Source organism: Haemaphysalis longicornis, unplaced genomic scaffold (assembly GCF_048455015.1).
Source record: "Haemaphysalis longicornis isolate Haplotype H1 unplaced genomic scaffold, Haemaphysalis longicornis Haplotype H1 scaffold_12, whole genome shotgun sequence".
Classification (NCBI taxonomy): Eukaryota; Metazoa; Arthropoda; class Arachnida; order Ixodida; family Ixodidae; genus Haemaphysalis; species Haemaphysalis longicornis.
Window position 1 is genome coordinate 121536083 of NW_027526225.1, and position 20798 is coordinate 121556880.

The window sequence follows — 20798 nt, forward strand, 5'->3', positions numbered from 1 at the left end:
CGTTTCTGTCTTGGTTTGATATTCGCTTTCCGGTTGCTCAGTCCTTTCTCCCTTTAAACATTCCTTCCTTAAACTCCCGTTCACATCATTTCTGCAACGGCAGCTGAGCGAAGTTCAACTTGTCGGTTTCTGGTCTTACGGGGGTCCTGCCGAATGAAGTCGCAGTATCTCTAGCATGGACGGCGTGCCAGAGGCCATCGTGGAGGCTGTACAGCCCACAGCTTCGACTCTGGGGTTACGTAGGATGCTGCTCTTTCAAAGTTAATACGTATCAGTCTTATTACCAAAAAGAATTTGTGTCACTTAAGATACTTTTGTATATCTTGGTCTCCTTCACGTCACCTTGTTGCTACACCTGCCCTGTCCGCTCGAATACACAAGGAAAAGAACTACGTTCCCAGGTCTCGCCTGGCCCAGTCGGCCTTGTACAGTCATTACTTTGAGGACTAGTTCATTGAACATTTTTCAGTACCCTGTCGTGACTTGATACGCCTTTCGCATGAGCGTATTGACTTTTATCCTTCAGAAACTCGAGACTGACTGACAATGCAGTGCGGTTAGCTTTTCCATTGCATACTGTTTGAAGTTTCAAGTTTTTTTTTTTTTTTTTCGCATACAGGGCAAAATGACGGAAAGACCGGGGGAAAACAAAAGGCTAGAAGCCTGACAGAGGCTGTTCCCCCGATGGCAGTCTGCATCAGGCTGCATTGAAAGCTCGAAATTGATTTCCGCACAAACTGAATTTTATTTTTCTTGTCTTCGAATTCACTGAGCTCCCGCTAAGGCGAACTCGATGCGACCACGATGCTTTGTTCGTCTTATCAGGAGTTCGTCTTATCAGAAGTTCGTCTTATCAGAAGCCCCCTCGAAAAAGAATGGGCAGCAGGCCCAACAGCACGCAAATGTCTTGCTTCAAGACGGTGAGTGAAGTGGACTTACAATGAACGAAAAAGAAAAAGAATCAGTTATTTGAGTGCGTAACTTGTCAGAAAACTGTATTCACGTGTTCTTGCCTGGTTTTCTGGTTTTATCCAGCCCAAGCGGCGACAGAGAGCGTACACCGGTTACCCCAAGCAACAATGCAGCAGTCACCGAGAGGAAACTCCTCGCTTTCTCAGCGGTGACGCGGTGGGACTCGCAACGCGAACTGACGTGAACTCACATGCTCCTGCTGAGAAACGGCATTGGTCAGGAGAGCTTGTGCGTTCGTGGACAGGAAATTTCTGTCGTGGCGTTTTTTTTTTACTTTTTTGTCCTCCTAGTTCTGCGTCTCTCTTCTCCAAATCAGGGTGGCACAAAACTCCCCCCCCCCCCCCTCGCCCGGCCTCTTTTTTTAAATGCAGAGCATTTCTTTAACTCACATGTAGCGTCCGCCGTGCGTCCGCAACAGCTCAGCGCGCAGGCGCGCCCTCTCCCCCACTCCACCTTTCCCGCATCACGCTACCCTCCTCGCTCTCAACAACAGGTCCACACCCCTCCCCCTACACTATATAAAAATAATACTTACCAGCGCCTGGTTTCGATCCCCCGACCCTGCGGGCGGAACGCAAGGTACATGGTGCTCTACCCACTGCGCCACAAAGCTGACGCAGAATGGAAGGCTACGAACGCGCCTTATATCCTTGACTGATTCAAACTACGTCAAGAAGCTGCTGATACAACGCATTCACTACCTGTGGGCGGAACGCGAGGTACATGGTGCTCTTCCCACTGCGCCACAAAACCGACACAGAATGAAATGCTACGAACGCGCCTTATATCCTTGACTCATTCAAACTACGTCAAGAAGCTGCTGATACAACGCATTCACTACCACCAACTCCCCAAACACTAAACGTTAACGCAATACACCCACCCCCTATCCGACGCATTTACTCGAGTCCCCCTCGCGGGGAGATGGGCCCTGTTTCTTTTTTGTATTTTTGGGTAGTCTCAGGGGAAGCGTCGAGCGTGAGAAATAGAACTCCGCCGTTAATGAGCAAAGGCGCATTGTGAATACGGCTAAATTTAAAGAGACCCAGCAACACTGCAAGCTTCAGATAAACGCTTTCACACTTTCCTTCACGGCTGGAAGCGCAACGAAAGCTACAGTTGTCGCTAGCACGGAGCGGCAGTGCGTGATTAACTTGGAGCAGCAGATAGGCCTCCCGTTTCTGCTGTACTTTTAGGCGCGAAGCCCCTTAGTGGCTGGGCCTGTTGGCGTCTTCTGTCGTCATCGTTCCGTCGTCGTAATCGTCGTCCCATTTAGTAACGGTACTACAACACCGGGAAACTCGTTTACGTCTCGCGCTAGAACCGAACGGGTAAAAAAAAATTTGAGCCGTTTTACTCAACGTGAAAGCAGTCGAAAGTGCAGAGAAGTGATTCGCCATAATGGGCGGCACCGCCATTATCCGCTTACTGCTGCCACCCCATGCAATTCAAATTTCCCGCCTTCGCAGCTAGCGTTCCCCCTGCCTGAAACTGCGCCAGCGGGAGTTCTGTTCTGTTTGTGCTTTTCTCCCCACACGTGGCGGCGTTGCACTGCCACATTTTACGTTTGCTATCGTAAAAACGAACCCAACGGCCGTCGTTAACTAAAGGAACGCAGGCGATTCCGGTTAATTACGTATATTTTCCTCATGTACCTACATTTTTTTTTGCGCTACACAACGGGGAGATGTATGACAAGCGCCAGCGTTTCACAACTTTCGAACGCTTATGACTGTATAAACCGTTTCGCTTTCGAAGCCTCTGAGGTATGCCGAGAACAACAGCGGTACCCCGGGACGCCGCCTTGGTGCTCTATATACTTGGGTTGAGTGAGCGAGCTAGGACGACAAGGCGAGCGCCTAAAGTGCTCTGCACTTAAAACAGCAGCACACTCGTTTACGCCTCGCGCTAGAGAGTTTCGTGCTTCACAGACAAGAGCCTTTTACAGCGAAGCTGTGTACCTCTACCCCCAACGGTTTCATCTCCGTGGGCAAAAACACCAAGATGCGAAGAATACACTTATACACCGCGTGCTTCGCCCCTCCCCAGGTTTCACATTAGTGGAGATGGCCCGGGATTTTTTGTGGGCTTTATTTTTAATGTGGCTGTCGAATGCGCGCATTGCTGCAAGTGAAGAAAAGTCGCCTCTACACCGCTGTAATAAAGGAATAACAGCGATGGAAGAACGCCAAGACCGAGAAAGATAAAAATCTTTTGAGAGGTTACCTAAGTTATCGGATACGCATAAAGCAGTAATTTTTGGGTGAGGTATTTTGTGACTCCCTAATCTGAGTACTGGATGCGTGGGTTTGCTGCACTCTGCAAGCATTTAAGATTTCGAAGAAAGTTGAAAGAGTGTTGCAGGGCCTCTTCTAGTGCTGCTAAGTTCTGCCCCCACCGGCTGTTTTGCCTACTCTTGTCAAACGTACCAACCAGCCAGCTCTAACAACGTTTAGCATTCGAATTCTGCAAATGTTAGCACATAATGAAACTAAAAGCCCACAGCCACTGAGAGTTATACCATGGCATACAACGCTTCCATGCGCATCCCTTTCGCTGACAAAAGACCGGAAGTTCCGTCAATAAAAGCCAGCACAAACAATGTTTTCCGATTATTTGGCTGACCTAACAACAGACTGCGGGAACTCGGTCAACCGACGACGGTCTGCCCCTTTTCCAGGAAACATTTCTTTTTTCTGATGGGTATTTTGGAATTTCACGATTTTTTCCTCTTCCGGCGTGTCTCCATCGCTCAGGACAAACCAGAGAACTTTGTAAACAGAGCGAAACAAAGACGGAAGTAGGCACTGCTTAAAACGTGTCACGTTCCTCTGAGTGCACGAAAAAAAAGGAGGAACTCTGCGTGCGTGACCGTTGCAAGTCGGTGTGGTGGTGATCCGAACTAGCCTTTTGTTCGGTCGATGCGAGACTCGTGACTTCTGCTCTCGTGATCGATCATCGTTCTAATTTCGGGCTGACAGGTCGAGCAAATGTTTCCGTGAGGGGCATATTTTTGCGGGGAAACATGTTTTATTTTTTTTATGAGGACTGAGCTGGGCTGACCGAGCTGAGTGTTTCTGCAAAAACGAGCAAGAATAAGAACAAAATTCAAACCACGCGTGAACTGACTCTTTCGGGCAAGGAAATTTCAGGCTGGGTGTATAAGTGCAAGAGAGAGAGAACTAACTTTCATTTTACGCAGGACCAAAGTCCAGGGCCTAATTTGAGTGGTCACCGGGTCCAGGTAGTACAGTAAAACCTGAATATGATGAATGTGCTTTATATCGAACAAAAATAAATCAGTTACGAAAATACACGCGAAACACATTCCTTATAACGAACTTCACATCTGATATATCGAACTCAGCGTGCCTAGAATGGCCGCCAAAATGCACGGTCTCGGAGCGGCGATTGAGATGTTGATTGGCCGCGACCACTGAGCAAAGGCCGCGACTAAGACATCGCGCCTCGTATGGAGTGTCATGACGCCCGACACTTTCCGTAACTGTTTCCGACGCGTGAAACTCATGACGGAACCCGTCCAGTCAGTGAGTCCGGACCAAGGCGGCAGCTCGCCAACTTTCCCGGTGCTGTGCCGAAAGGAGTGCCCTTCGAAGGTTTCCCGAGTGTCGACGACGACGTTGCCGTCACTGCAAGCCCCTCAGACGCGGGCACCGTCAGCAGCACCGTCGTAATGTTGATGAAAAGCACCGAGGAGGCAGAGGATGTCGCGAGTGAAAGCCGCCCGAGGCTTAATGAAGTGCTTTCGGCAGTCGATATCTTCCCCCAATATTTCTTCGATATTGAAAGACACGGACTCGAACTGGAGCAAACAATGTGTCGTGTAAAGAATGCTGTGCTAGTCGACGCTGCCATTACAAAAGGGAAAACAAAAATGACCGCTTTTTTTGGAAGTAGGCAGTTAAGGTGTTAAGGCGGAAAGTAGCTTTATTATTTGCCACAAATCGATTGTTTTCTATATAGTAATTACATACTTTATTTTGTTCGTTTCTGCATGCGGGAATGGCAAGGGGATTCCCGCGTATTGCGAACTCGTAACAATAAATTCGTTATAGCCGGGTTCGGCTATATCGAACTATTGGATATATCGAACTAATCCTGGCGCATATTGCAGTTCGCTATAACCGGGTTTGACTGTACTGCAGGATGCCCGTGTTTATCCCGTGCACATGTTCATGGAGAGCTTCCTGGGTAGCCTGGATATTTGCTGTCGACGGGGGAGACAGCCCGAGCTCCCAGGAGGTGATGGAGGCGAGGGATGGGGCAAGAGATGGCGGGGTGCAGCCCCAATAAGAATGAGGAATGGATAGGTAGGAAGAACAGGTGGGGCAGGAAGGATGGCCAGGGCGCCGATAGAGGCGGTGAAGAATGTGATGGGAGGGGAGTGAACATTGTTGAGCCTGCCGAATGGGACACGCAGCCTCACCAGTTAGACGGGAACTGGAGGCTGGGTAGAGGGTGTGTGATAGGTGTGGGGCGTTTAATTGGTAACGGCGGGAAACGCGGGGCTCAGTATGAACCGGTTGGTCAGGACATGGGCGGCCCCGCAAAAGGAACTCGGGTAAGCGCATTTGCTAGGGCACTTCCGCACATACTAGCGTGACCAGGAACTCAAACCAGTGTGAAACGTGGCCCTGGATTTGAGGCAAGTATCGAAGTGACGAAGTCAGGGGTTTGTGGTTCTGTTTCATGATTAGCGAAATTACGGAGAGCTGATTGACAGACGGAGAAGATATATACTGGTGTGGTGGTAGGAACAGTCAGAGTAGCGTGGTCTATTGCAAAGGCAATGGCGTATTCTTCCAGGGAGGTCCAATCAGGTGGGGTAAGAAAGCAATATCCAATCCATTGTGGGCAACGGAATTTTTACCAGCTTACATAATCGATTGGTTGGAAAAACAACGTCAATGACGGGGAAAAGAATAGCGGTAGACATGAAGGTGCAGTGTACTGGTTTAGTCGCTTGCCTGCCGTCGTGCGTTCCTGACTTCTTTTAACATTGGCCATTGTTTTGTTGCTCCAGTTGGAAGCACGCTGAATTATTGGGCTATCCGCTGCTCACAACGCCGGGTTTTTTGCCTCAAGGGGCCCATAATGCTTTCTCGTTAAAAATCAACCCTTTTGCACTACGAGATATGGTTCTACGGTAGCTTTCATTATTCTTTCGGGCACAGTGAGCGTTCTCCAACTATTTGGAACCCCTTTTCACCTCTCTTTATTCCAAAAAGAAAAAGGTGGCTAGAAGTATATTTCATGAAGTAAAGTAACCTAGGTGCACGGTTTTCTAGAGCGCAAATACTACAAAACGCATGTTATCTAGATTCACAGGCCGGGGCTGTTTTCCCCAGAGACATTTCTTGAGGCTTGTCTTGTCCCCTCGTTGATTCTGCTCATTGTTTTCTGCTTATTCTGCGGCGCAGTAACCTTTTTTTTACGTTTGCGGAGGCCGCGCTGTGTGATTTGGGCTACAGTTTTTTTGCGTTTACAAAATACTGTGGAACTAAAAATTCTAATTTTGTGGCACGTATATTGGGCACCGTCTTGGTTGCTTTTGCTGCACACTGGTTCCAGAGAGAGCGCGAGAAATGGCGAGAAGTAGCGCAGAACGAATTGCGAGAGTTTCATCGTGAGAACATAAAAGGCACTGTTGTCGCAAAGTGAAGTATATAGAGTGAACTTGAGCCTGAACTGCTCAGGAGATGTGGGACTGACTAACGCTGGTCCATGGATGATAAAACAGAAAAGGAACGGACAGGCAACGGCTCCTACTGCACTCATTGCTACGCAACCTCAATAGTCGTACGGTCCACCTTTACCTTTCTGCCGCATCGCCACATCTGGAGTCTGGAACTGGCCAACCGGCGACACCTGTTAAATTTACGCGCGGTGGTGGCACGGCTAAAGCACAAAATATCGTTTAAAAACACCGCGCGGAAGACGGGATTAAAAAAGGAACAGACGACACAAGCGGTTCCTTCCTTAGTACCGCCTTCCACGCTGTTTTTAAACGATCATCATCACCACCAGCCTATCTACGCCCACTGCAGGGCAAAGGGCTCTACCATTAATCTCCAATTGCCCCGATCCTATGCTAACTGCGACCAATTTATCCCCGCAAACTTCTTGATCTCATCTGCCCATCTAACTTCCTGCCGCCCTCTGCCATGCTTGCTTCCTCTAGGGATCCACTCTGTTACCCTTAATGACCGACGGTTATCTTTCCTTCGCGTTACGTGCCCTGCCTACGTCAATTTATTCTGCTTAATATCTAATAATACGGCCTTAACATGCGTTTGTTCCCTGGCCCACTCAGCTCTCTTCTTGCCCCTTAATGTTACACCTATCATCTTCCGTTCTATTGGTCGCTGAGTCGTCCTCAATTTAAGTTGAACCCTCTTAGCGAGCCTCCAAGTTTCTGCCTCGTAGTTGAACACCGGTAGGTTTTAAACAATATAATGTACCAACAAGCCCTTCAGTACACCCCAAAGCATAACAACCTTGTTATGAACAAAAGGAATCTCAAGTTTATTTAAGACGATCCATCAGTACACAACCGAGAACACCAACGCGGTAATTAAATATGCAAGTTGGATTTGTTTTAAACCAAGTAAAGAAACAAACGAATTAGCATCGCGAAGAAGCGCAATAAAAACAAAGAAGGGTGTACGGAATAAATTGATCGCGTAGATGATTGCTTCGCTGAAAATGTCGTCGAAAACAATATTCTTCTTCATCCCTGACACTTAACACCCTTTCCCCTCCTCTCTCGCTAAATCCAGGATGAATGCGATGTAGGGCGGCTCAATTTATTCCATTTTGTTTCTGCTCTTGGACCCCTCGCGCGCAATTTCTCTGACTTTCTGTTTCTTTGTATGGAGCAGCAAGGGCCGACTTCTGCTGTTTAATGTTTGATCTTATCTCGTGTCTTTTCGAAAGCAATTTTAGCGCGCCTGTTTTTTATTTGTTTGCTATAGTAACAACCTGACCAGGCTCCTTTTCGAAACATGGTATTGTCTTAATAGAAATTGTCTGAGCTGCATGTCTAATCAAAAGAGCGCTGCTGCTCTCGGTTATGTACTTACGCCTCAGCTCAAATATTCCTAATGTATTTTTTTGCAGCGAACAATTTTTTAAAGTAAGAGACATGCCACCATTTTCAGTTGTTTAGGAATAGCTTTCCCATTATTAACCACTCGTCGAGAGCGGCGCTAATAACTGTATTTGAGTGTCTTATGCTGCACGATATTCGCTTAAATCCACCTGAAATACGTTTAAGAGAAAAGCACAATTATAGGAGCACTTATGCCTGCTTACCTGCTTTTGAAGCCCAAAGTCTTGGCTTCTTTTGTTGCTGGTAGCGCCTACATATTCCTCATTCCGCTGACACAGCAGCCATGATATTTACCGTTCTTAATCCATCGTAATTCAACTAAGTCAATCTTTGTTCACATTACTGTACTATAACCCGATTATTCCATCCTAATAGCCCCTAATTCATCCTAAGTTCTCTTATTCCACCTTAATCAACCTAATCAATTTTACTCCACCTTACTCCATCTTTGACTGTTTTAATAATCAATACATTTAATCACTAATCATAATCTACTTAGTCCATCATTATTTTTTTGTATACGACTAGCATGCGTGGGTTTGTTTCTGGCCGTCTTTTGGCTTTTGTACTGTTCACGTAGACGCCGGGGTCATTCGAGGTCAATCTTAACATGTAGGGCATTCGCCTTAAAACGGAGACAGTGCCGTGAGCTGCCGCAGACTGAATTACTCACGATATGACGTATCCAAGCCACGTCACTGCAGCTAGTGGTCACACCATATAATTTTGGGTGGCTTAAAGGCTGCAGTAATTTTCAAGCCTTACTATGTTCCACGTGTTTTTGCGGTCCAATTCGCTTGGTCCTAGCTTGCGTTAACATAAGGTGAAGGCCCGCAAAAAGAAGAACTCTTACAGATCCGCTTCACGTCGACTCCATGAGCCACCTTTCCTTTGGCTGCGGAATTGCCATATGCCTACTTGTCTCATAAAAAAAAATGCGGTCGCTCACACTAAGCCTATTGACGGGGCTCAGTGTGATTCGCAGCTAGTGAGTCACCATTGGCAGGATCTTATCTACCTTTTTCTAGTTACATGGCCTAGGTTCAGTCATTTTAGCCGATAATAAAAGTTCACGTCTTTCATCTCATATTGATTATGTTGCACTGCCAAAAAATGTATCTTGATTTTAAAGACAGTGAAATCGCATACAACGGATCCTGCTTCGTATTTGTTCCCAAGAGTTTGTTAACTACCTCACGTTCCTGTGATGCGGTGACGTTGCCCTTCTCACCAACCATTATTTTTAGATGCAGAGCATCTATTAGTCGACCCTCCGTCGTCCGACCTCCGCACCTCTCCTCCCCGTCCCCCTCTCCACGCCAGCTGTGAAAACTCCGACCTCCTCCTCGCTGCTGGGCTCGTCTCGTGCCGGCTCAGGAAGACACCGGCAAAACTGTGCGCTATCGCGCGCTGCTCCTCCTCTCCACACCACCTGTGCGCTACGCGCGCTGCTCCCGCTCTCCCCTCTCCCCACCAGCTATACAATCACGCGCATGCGCGCAGCTCCTCCTCTCCACTCCCTCTGCTCTGCAAACAGAGAGACAAAGAACTTTCTTCAGGTCCTGAGGAACTGTCTCGGACCGCCCCTATCAAGGGGAGTTCGTGATAGTCGCGGACCGCTCCCAGCAGGGACCGGAAGGCCGTGACCCTCCGCTCTCTCGCAGGACCTCTGGACAGCCCGATAAAACCCGTCCGCGCTCCGCTCAGTTGCTTCTTCGGTACTGCGCCGTCTGATGACTGGAAATGGACGCCAACGATTCCGTCAGCGAACTGGCTGGCACACCTTCAACTAGCGCCAGCCAGCACACTGTCAGAACCGCGAGCACCGCCGAAGACAAGGCTGCACAGAGGAGAGCTCGCGACGCCGAACTTAAACGGCAGCGTCGAGCAGCGGATTCCTCGCTTCGAGAACGAGAAGCCGCTTTGAAACGGCAGCGGCGAGTAGCTGATCCAGATGGCGCTCGGCAACGTGACAACGCTTCGAAACGCCAGCGTCGAACCGCGGATTCCTCGCTTCGAGAACGAGAAGCCGCAAAACGTTCCCCACTACCCTATAAATAAAGAAGAAATTTAATACGCTACTAGACGTGTCTTTACTCTAACAACCAATTAGCACGCTACTACTCCACGGCTTTGCATCCCCTCAGAGTTCCCACGTGGGAAGATGGTGTAATTTTTTCCCCGAACCCAACGAGCAGAACCTCCAACCTGAGGGCTCCCGCCCTTCTTTCCTTGAGCGGATGCGGCATAATCAATGTCAGCAATAATTGAACTGTAGTGACGGTTGCTTCAACAAAGATGGTGAGCTAAACCTCTGTTTTGTTAAATTCGCTTCTATTTTTCGGGGAGGTCTTCAGCGTCTGTGCGAGAGTGTGGCACTTGCTTAAACGAAACACAGAAGTTCGGCGCTAAATTTTTATAAATGCAAACTTAAGCTTTCGATTTCTGTCCCATTTCTGCATAATCTGTTTTCGCAATTGCTGTCCAAACTAACAATTGTTATTTCTGAGCCCGTTCATTGCCCTTTTTATAACTTTTGTCCCTTTATTCTATCTAAATCCGCTGTCGAGCTTTATGCTTAGAATTCCTTTTTTTTTATATAACAATACACCATGATTACAGCGATGTTCATATCTGATGGTAAGGAAGAAATATTAGTTCTACCCTGTCTTTCTGTTTTGCTTAAGAAAATTCGAAATATCGAAGGACTTTTTAAGCTCTCTCGTTATCTCAAACTTACCCGCGCTCCAAAAAGCTTCTAAATGCATTGGTTTTATTTCACGTAGCACCGAATGTGTCACCTATCTGCAAAAACGAATTTTTAATTGCTGTAACTTTATCCAGCACTTCCACGTCCACGTGGTAGTTTTGTATACAGAAAGCGGAAAATGTCAATACGTCTGTAAAGGTCAGGTCTATACAAGCTTACACATTTGGCTACACACACAAGAAAACACTAACTCGTTTTATCGGCGCTAAATTTTGTCTCGCGTAAGTCATGTTTAATATAGCTTAACCGTGCCGCTTACTGGCGTTAGGTCTCTGTAACAAAACGGAGCAAACTTGAATGAATTAAGTGGGCCACGAAGACAGAATACAGCTTTGTTATAATTGAAAGACCTAGCTGTTAGTAACTCCCCCGGTTCCACCAATCCACGAAAGAGGTTTTAACAACAGAGCTATTTGAGCTTGCTCCGTTGGCGTTAGCAAAACAAATACCAAGAAACAAAACTCCCCCGGCGCAAGGCGCCCGGCATGACGTTCGCGCAGTGGCTTTAGCATAAAAAAAACATCCAGGGCATGTGAGCGTGCGCCTCGGGAGGAGCGCCAGGCGTCGTCGTCAACGTCTTCGACGTGGCGGACCCGTGGCGCGCCTTTCGCTACGGTGCACCTCCCCCGCACAGCCGGAGGCCGCTGTGTTTCTCAAGTGATGTTTTTGGTCGGGTGAGCTTGAGAATGTCGGGTCGGGGTCGCTGAGACGGGAAGCACTGGGTGGGTCTGAGGGAGACGACGTAAACTTGATCGACTCGGTTGGTGGCGACGACGTCTTGGTGGGTCTTAATATCGAGGGTGACAATTAGTACTCGGAGGGTGACTCCGAGGGGCGTTCAGATTTCCTCCTTCTGCTCCCCCTCTGCTGGGATCCACTGTCAGTTTGGGGGGAAGCTAGGTCAACCCCCATCTCTGCTGCTTCTCCAGCCTTGCACCAATAGTGCAAGCTGCTCCAATTGTTTATAAAAAAAATGCTCGGAAATTCTGGAAAACCTTGGAGTTACGGGCTACAGTGATTATGATTTCAGGTTTAATGGCGCAAGGCAGACAAAGGCAAAGAGCGCCATGACGATCGTGAATGAGATGAGAAAGATTTGTAATAAAGGCACTAGATTAAAACATTTCTAACAGAAATGGTGTATATGGCCATGTTAAAACATAATGAGTAAACTAAGAGAAAGAGTGCCTATATAGGGCCACATTAAAACAGAGTGATACGGGCTACAGTGACATGTTATGAGCAGGAGTGGCGCACTAGAAGATCACACTATAAACATAGTTATCAGTGCTTCAAGTGCACGTTACCATTCACGTGATACGCATGATATAAGGGATCTCAAGGCCCCGCTACAATCACGCGGTCATGCTTCTAGACGATGGTCTTTGGTCGGCGACCGCCATTTGAAAAAACAAGATTTTGTGACGTCCTACAGATGTCGCCAGAAAGTGGCTGAGTAGTCACTTCATTCGTTTTTTTTAAATGTCTCCATCATTTTGTGAAAGTTCGCGCTAAATCTGGGAAGATTGTTACCGGGACAAGGAAGTCTTGTTAATGAACCAAACGTACTTTGCCCAAATGGCTCCCGTAAGAATACAGCGGGGCTGTAAAAGCCTACAATTTCGTGGCCAGAACTGGTTGCGAAATTGGATACTTCGGGCTGTAATCGTGGCTACTTCACATCGTACTTCGCGCTTGGGCTGTTCGGCTCATTCAGGTGGTAAAATTTTGGGGGGCTGCCAAATTTCCACAGATGTTTAAATGGCCCATTTTGTACTTAAGAAAGACTCGAACAAAATAGGCAGGTTTTAGTTCAATCATAGCGTCCTCCATCTCTAAACGGCCGGCTACCATCCTGATCAACCAACCGGAAAGCATATTTGAAAAGGGGAGCTTCATTACACAATCATCATCACAGGCTCCCACGAAGCACGTCGCCACTACGAAAAAGTATGTGCCTCCCGTGAAGCCCTCAACAAACAGCGATGCACAACGACGCTACCACAACATGTGCATCGTGTGCACACCAGGCCACGCCAACCTAGGAGGGATAGAGGCGGCACACACCGCTTTCCGCACATTAAATACCTGGGCAGACTGAGAAACCAGAGAAGGCCCACAGGAATCCCTCAACCACCTCCTAGTCCCAGGCACTTGCACTGACATCTTATAGCACTACCGTCAAAATCATCTTATCTCCCCCTCTCCTCATCCTCCTGTCAACAGCAGCGACGCATGCCTTTGGTGACGCCTACAAACCCAGACATAGTGCAACACAATACTGCACAAAAATCACCAACCTTGTACCCCTACGAACGCCCACCCTGTAGCGCTCCCGACACGACATACCCCCTTGTCTGGGCCTGCCTCTACCACCCATGCCTTGTCCTTCCTCAGAGCAGTGGGAGTGCGGGCTGACCAGCGGCCAGCCAGAGACACAGCTAGTTAACCTTGTGTACCGGGCAAGAGCGGCGGCCACGGTTCGCGATTTTCCGGATTACGAATGCGACCCGCCATATAAACGCTCCAATCAACGTTTTCAAACAGCTGAAGCACTTGAAATATTTAAATCGGTTTCAAAATTAGTGCATTAAACTCTTAGCTAGGCCGTGAAGCGTTGCCAGAAAAAGATGCAAAGAAAAATATTCAAGAAAGCTTGCTCTCACGCGCAAGACTCGAATGGTGAAGTTGTCGTAATTGATTGCTCACACACAAAGTTGAGTTTTAGTATCTGGTTCTGGTTTAGTGCCTGGTTTACGTCCGTGGCATAATATTTCAACGAGCTTATGTTGATCAAGGTCAGAGTGAACTCGTCGTTTTGGTCGGCGCTTTCGTACGCTCCTCTGCCAGCGCGACTTATCCCCTCTAGCGGATGCTTTGCACGCCGAGCCTCTCGAAGCTCGGTGTCTTCCTCGGCCGTGCGAACTATCCGCGGCCGTGCCATGTTGAGTAAATGATGATCTACAGCAGCTTCGACATCCAAGTCGCGGCTTTTCTACGGTACAGAGCGCGTGCGCATGACGACACGAGGACGAACGAACGAGGGGCGTACGCTATGACGTGTCTTTCTCGTTTAGAGCAAGTGTTGCCAGGATACTGCGAACGTAGAGACTTTTTTTGTGGCCGATGTTAGCCAATCCCTCTAAGTTGGTATACTTGGCTTGACGAACGTGCGCTCGAGGCGTGCAGCTAGCTTTTTTATTGGGGGGGGGGGGGGCAATATTGCCCAATCTTTCTAAGTGGGGATCCTTAGCTTGACGAACCTGCACTCGAGACACGCGTGCACCCTCACTCTGCCTTTTCTTGGTATTTGTAACTGCGGAAGTCATACACAAAGGATTTGTTGAACAGCTTTGCTGTTAAAAAATGCCGAGCACACGTGAGCATGAGCCTCGTGAGGAGCACCCACCGTCGGTTTTGTGGTTGCTGTTGTTCCTCGTTTAGTGACGCATACCCGCGTGGGGGATTGGCCAGGAACCGGGCATGAAGGGGGCTAATGCGCCACCTCATAACTTAAAAGTAGATAACTAACCATTTACATACGCAAACAGCGTGGGATTACGTCCAGGATAGGTCGCTGGCTTGCGCCACGTTAGGAGCTCCCGAAGAAATATAGTGAAATGTTTTTGGAACGTTTGTCACGGGAACCGGAAAATAAAACATAATGTTCTCAAATTTTATTATCCAAGGAGATCAAAAAAAGAAGGGAGGTAGGCATACTCCTTCAGCGACTCGTTTTTATTGAGCAACATTGAAGTAGCTAGTCAATTCGCGTTCCACGTTTTTCATTGCAACGTTCAGGAGTAAATTCTGAATCATAAAAAAGAAGCTCCCGTATTTTTTACTTCGTTGGACACTGTTTTGTACGACGATGCGTGTCGTGCCTTCAATCGATGAAGACAGCCGCCCGACGCCTGGAAGACTTGAATGTCCAACAAGAGCGCCATGTTCTCAACTTTTTTCGTTTAAGACTGGCCCGTCGGCGTTCACTCCTGCTGGTCTAACTTCAGTGAACCATGTAAGGAAAGGCGTCTTCCATTTGCTGATGCTTCCCACCTCGCTTGTGTTTTAAAACAGGGCCCACAACTTTCATCTTCTATCGAAGTTCCTCTTTCTAACCGACGTTTATCGGCGAGATGTTTGAGTGGCGCCCCCTGGCTTTGACGTCGGCTTAGGGACTGGCGCCGCTCCCTTCTGTTACACTCGCGCCGCTGTCATCCGCTTACGAGGGCCATCACTGCCTGGGCTAGCAATTGCCCGCTTTGATGCTTCGGTGCAGTATTAAGCCCATTTCCAGTAATCCAGTTATTTTGTCAGCTTCTGCCACCTCTGAACAATTTCAAGCTGTATCCCGCACAAGTTTGCGAACACACTACGAGAGAGAGAACAACCTTCTTAAAGCTTCGCTCACGTGATCGTGTGTAACTAGTCTCCTCTAGCTTATTTTCAAGGTTCTGTGCTCAGAGCTCCTGGATAAATATTCAAAATGCGTACACTTCCCTAAAGTATTTTTGAGATGCTCTTATGAAGACACAGCAATCTAATGCTACGCACCAAGCAGCGGGTCCCTACACGCGCATCGCACCGGAGGAAACAAAATGGCTCTCCTATTTCTTTCGTTGCTGTTGACTTGTATTAGATGAATGTTGTTTCTTCGCTCAACGCATTAATTTTTCGTCGCTGTTAGAAACGTCTTATTAGGATGTTCGGGATGTTTGGGAGGCTCACAAAGTTCGTGTGGATATTTTCATTGGGCTGTAAGGTATACAGTACGTTCTTCAGAAATTGATATTCATTATGGCTGCGTACAAAAAGTTGCATATCCAGCGCGTCGTTTATTCACAAGAAAATGCAATTAGAAGGTTTGTGGTACGCCACCGCGAATCGGTGGAGGCATCGTTGTCCAGAGTACTCGAAGGCGGCTTTTGTGTCCAGAATTTCTATCGTAACACCCGTTATCGCAACGAACTGAATCGCAGCCGGAACATTTATGACACCAATACGGGGTTGAAGGCTTGATATAGTCACTAACGAAAGCAATAAATAGTATACGTGCCGGTTTTCAGGATAACAAGAATCGAAACCGATGAATATGTCCTAGCAGCTCTTTATTGTTTTCCAACCCCTTCAGGCGTAAAGAAAAAAATCCTGGCCTGATCGGGACGACGTTCGATGAACTGAAGAAAATTATTCTTACTCTCTTGTCCTGGACTGGGAAGCCCGCCAACTAACTAGCTCGATTTTACTGTTAAATAAACTTGTCTTTTTTTCCACCGCCTGCTCCTGGGTGCAGTTTTACTATAATGCATATCTGAATATTTGGAAGATATGTTTGTGGGAAATGTACCGAACTATCCCTCCAGGTATGAGCAAACTTAGTGTTGCGGTGTTTTTGCCATACACTTGACTCGTTTTGCTCAATACGCTTCTACGCTGGAATGGGGCTACGCCAGCAATGTTGTTTCTTTTTCAGCGGTATGAAAAACTACTCTTAAAATATCATACACTAGCATAAGTGGTGATTTAAAGTCTTATTATCGTAAAAAGTTGCGCATACGCCAAATCTGTTGCATCAAAAGTCAACCGCGCCCAAAGAACAGCAGGGAGAGCGACCCCGAGTGAAGCAGACGACACATGCGAGAGTCCCTAAGCCAACGTCGCGGAGACGGGCTTTGCAGCGCCGCCCGTGGTCACGCTCACCGCGAATAGTGTTGAGCGCTGACGATGGCAAACTGAGCTCACGTGCGAAGAGCACGCCCTCCCTCTTCGGGTTCTCTTCGAATTAGCATACAGTTTCCACTTTTTCTATTAAACCAAGGGCGTTCCGTTTCCTCGACATTGTCACAAGCCTGACAGCTTTGTCGCCCATAGCAAGTGAGCCAGAAGACAACGAAAAAAAATGTTGTTGATCCCTGTTCCACAAGAATCGGTAAAATACGAAAGTGAAATGTGCCTTCACAGGAGCAATTGAATGCTTATTGAGCATGGATTTGAACTCGAAAATCACTATTTATATTTCGGCGGTACGGCACAATAGATGCATAAACATTACACACTGGATTGCATGCGCGGAGCATTGTGTAAATCCGACTGAAACAACAGGAGCTCGTAAACCGTACAAACGAAAACAACCGGGTTGTCAGCGAATGGTTTAGTGAACACAAGGTCTGCTGCAGCGAAATTAGCATGACTTGCGGGTGGGCAGCTATTTCGTGGGTGTGCTTCGCTACCGACGTCCTGATGGAGAGTCGCTTCGGCAAAGGTGCAACGACTTCGGTCCTGCTCCAAGGCGTCTACGGCAGATGGTTGCTCTGCGACGAGCTCACCTTGCGGAACGCGAGAGGCAGAGTTCGTACCTTGGACCGTGAATGCGTGAACGCGTTCCGTTCCCCGCTGGCGAGTTTCTCGTCGCACCAAAGCAGTCACGAGTGCGCCTATCGCCGCTCGTATCGAGGTGCCAGCTGTCGGCGATCATTAGCGTCATGATGCACTACTTCCCTTCGTCTCTCCTACACGACAGAACCCTCTGAATGAACAAACTCATAGGAAAGGACATAAGGGGCGTTCGTAGTCCCCTTCACGGGAGAGTTCAGAGTGCAGTTGGCTGAGCGCTTCGTACTTCCCGTTGTAGGGAGACAGTTTGTGGGCTCGAAACCATGCGAAACCGCGGCAAGGAAACTTTTCCTGGCGATGTCATTTCTGTCACAGATATGATGTCAGTGAGATCTTGATGTATCCAGGCATAAAAAAACACTTTCGTGCTAAATAGCTTCAGAACCCCAGTAGTAGCACCAACTCACGAACTAGGCATACTGAGAACAAAGAACAGCGTGCGAAGCACGAAGCATGGCCAGAATTCGGTAAGGGAAGTCCCTGCTTGTAACGAGCATTGCTCGCTTTCCCGGATTATGATACATTTCGCTAAATGGCGCTGTGCATGGTATCATCATCGGACGGAGCGGGCACGCCTGGCAGCGACGCTTTCACCGCAAAACTGGTGCTGGTGCGGCCTCAGTGGCTCTTCAACGTGGAGATCGTGGCTCGTTGCAGTGCGGTGTGAGCTAGTATAGCGAAGAATAAACGTAAAATTTCTAGAAATGTCGGCCGCGATCTACTTTCCCTGTCGTATTAACCAATTTTCGGCAAAAATGTGATGGTTATAAACGCAGGAACGTGCTTTACTTTTAAGGAACATCGGCCGGGAATGGAAAGAAAGACGCATTAGGCCGAAAAGCGTGTTATGTTGATTCGCATAAACGAGATCCCACTGTATGAAGAAGAAATACTGAGCACGCATGAGCGTGCGGCTTGTGCGCAGCGCCCGGGGTTGGCCAGCTCGACATTCGGGAACACTGCCCAGCGTTCGTGGCGGGATCTCTCGCGTTCTGTTCCCCCCTCGCCAGTTCACTTGCGTTCGGGACTGAAGTGGGGAGCACAGACGCCGAGTTTGAGCTACAGGCGATGAGTTCCCGGAGCTGGTTTCCGCTGGTCCCACCGCGTCCTAACGCGGTCCACTTTGGGATAGTTATGAAAGCCTGTATAAAAAACGATCCGGGCCTGCCAGTCATGGGGACCTTTCAGTGGCAAGTTCAGAAATCCATGTGAGGTGCAAGACCCGGGTTTCCGGTGGAGGCGACATGGTAAAAAGCTCACTAGACGGGGACAGGAGAAGAGGGAGTGACACGGGAAGAGCACTAGTGTCCCGTGTCTCTTCTCCCGTGTCACGGTCTCTTCTTATGTCCCCATCTAGTGCGCGTTTTACCATGCCAAAGTCGTATCACCAACTAGCACAAATTTCTGCATCGAATACTCAGACGAAGAAAGGGGGGACGCCAGCTCTGCCGTTACTCCAGCCTTGCACCGCAAGCTGTGTTATCGGCATTCGAAGCGAAGCGCGTGTGTACTTCCCCCTTTTTCGTATGCCACTCACGCAATCTCATTTTATAGGGAGAGTGTATCGCACTGTCGCCAATCGACAAGAATGTTCTCCATTTATCCTCGTTGTTCTAGATCTTAGTAGATGATTAAGGAATAACTTAAGTGGAAAAATTTGGTTGCCGAACAAACGTTGCGATATTCCATTCGCCGGCACTCCTCTGCACACGCCACTGTGTTGACTGTTCCTTAACCACATGTGTATTCTTTCAGTTCTTAAAAGGTCTCTGCGAAAGCATTGCGAAAGCTGAACTTACCGCCAGCCCAGGGCGGCACTGCGTGATCTGCTCGCCGCAACAAATGCTCCTTCCGTTTCTCCTTTGCTTTTGTACCTACCGAGGTGGCTCAGTGGCTAAGGCGTTGCGCTGCTGAGCACGAGGTCGCGGGTTCGATTTCCGGCCGCGACGGTCGCTTCACTGATGGAGGCCAAAAGCAAGAACGCGCATGTGTGCGAGATTTCGGCGCACGTTAAAGATCCCCAGGTTGTCAAAATTAATCCGGAGCTGTCCAGTACGGCGCGACATATCGCCTGCGTTGCGTCGGCCGTTAAACCCTTCAATCAATCAATCAATCAATCAATCAATCAATCAATCAATCAATCAATCAATCAATCAATCAATCAATCAATCAATCAATCAATCAATCAATCAATCAATCAATCAATCAATCAATCAATCAATCAATCAATCAATCAATCAATCAATCAATCAATCAATCAATCAATCAATCAATCAATCAATCAATCAATCAATCAATCAATCAATCAATCAATCAATCAATCAATCAATACTTTGCTTTTGTGCCCTTTTTTTTACAGTAGAGCAGTTTAAGCCCAACTTTGTCCCTCCGCCGCAACAACAAGCAACGAAGCCTCAAGAACGAAGTGCGTTTAGGAAGGTACCGGGAATCGATCGAACCTGGGAGCTTTACGACCTGCAACCGGCAACCTAACGAGTGTGCCACCCCGAAGGTCCGAAGGGTGCGGGGGCACTGGCACAAGCTATACAAACCCAGCACTACAAATAAGTCCTAAGGCACCCGATTAACATCATGAAAAGGCAGGAACCGAATGGTATGAGTAATTTCTGTGTCCATCTTGAGAGCCCCCTACAAAACGCCCCAGAAGAACACAGGGTCACGGCACAACACAAAACAATTATCAATTGTTTCTAGTTGATTGCATAGGCGACAATTGTCCGACCAAAGAATAGACAACACGCGCAGCCATGTCTTAACTGGGAGTGTGGAAGAATGAAGCTTCAAGAACAACGGTTTTGCATTTGGTGGAACACATACATTCATTACAAGTTTTAAAACATTGCTTTTCTGGTGGCCTAAGTAAGGTTGGCAATAAATAGGCAACGGGAGTAGACTTTCAATTAGAGAGTTCGTCATAGTTTTCTATGACATACTGAGCAGATATTCCCAGTAAAACCACGCGGTACGAAAGTTACAAGAATCCTCATGCTCCTTGAGAAATCCCCTGGGGACTTCGTGTTAACTTCGCGCGTACATACCAGCAAAACAGTCAAATGAAACTTTAGGCACTGCTATTGTACAGTTAGCAAAAGTGGGCTATCAACCAATTTGTAGAAGAAAAAACGGGACACAAGTTGGTGCACATATGCATGAGCCCAACACCCACTGCATTTAACGGAAGAAACAAGTTGTCCCTGCTGTTGCGACGCTGATTCCCCGAAAACCTGCTTTGACCCTGCGCCATCGACTTGCCACGAACCGGCGTATTCACAAGCGAACTTGCTGTTGCGAGGCTGATTCACCGAAAAACTGCGTTCGAACATCCGTCATCGACTGTCCATGAACAGGCGTATTCACAGAGGCGAACTATGCGGCTACTTGAACTGTGCGCCTTTCCGCGACCTCGTGGCTTCTCAAAGCGCCAACCGGCCAGCGGTGGTGTTAACAAAAGCATTGCTTGGCGCCCTGCACTGCAAGCCTCGGCGGCGGGCCCGCGCCTCATTGTCTTGT

At 48.0% G+C, this 20798-nt stretch overlaps 1 protein-coding gene across 1 annotated transcript in view; it reads right to left on the reverse strand.

Annotated features, from left to right (window-relative positions):
• Positions 1-20798, reverse strand: part of LOC144162152 (uncharacterized) — a 50507-nt gene that overhangs the window by 346 nt on the left and 29363 nt on the right. The gene's annotated exons all lie outside the window — the stretch shown is intronic.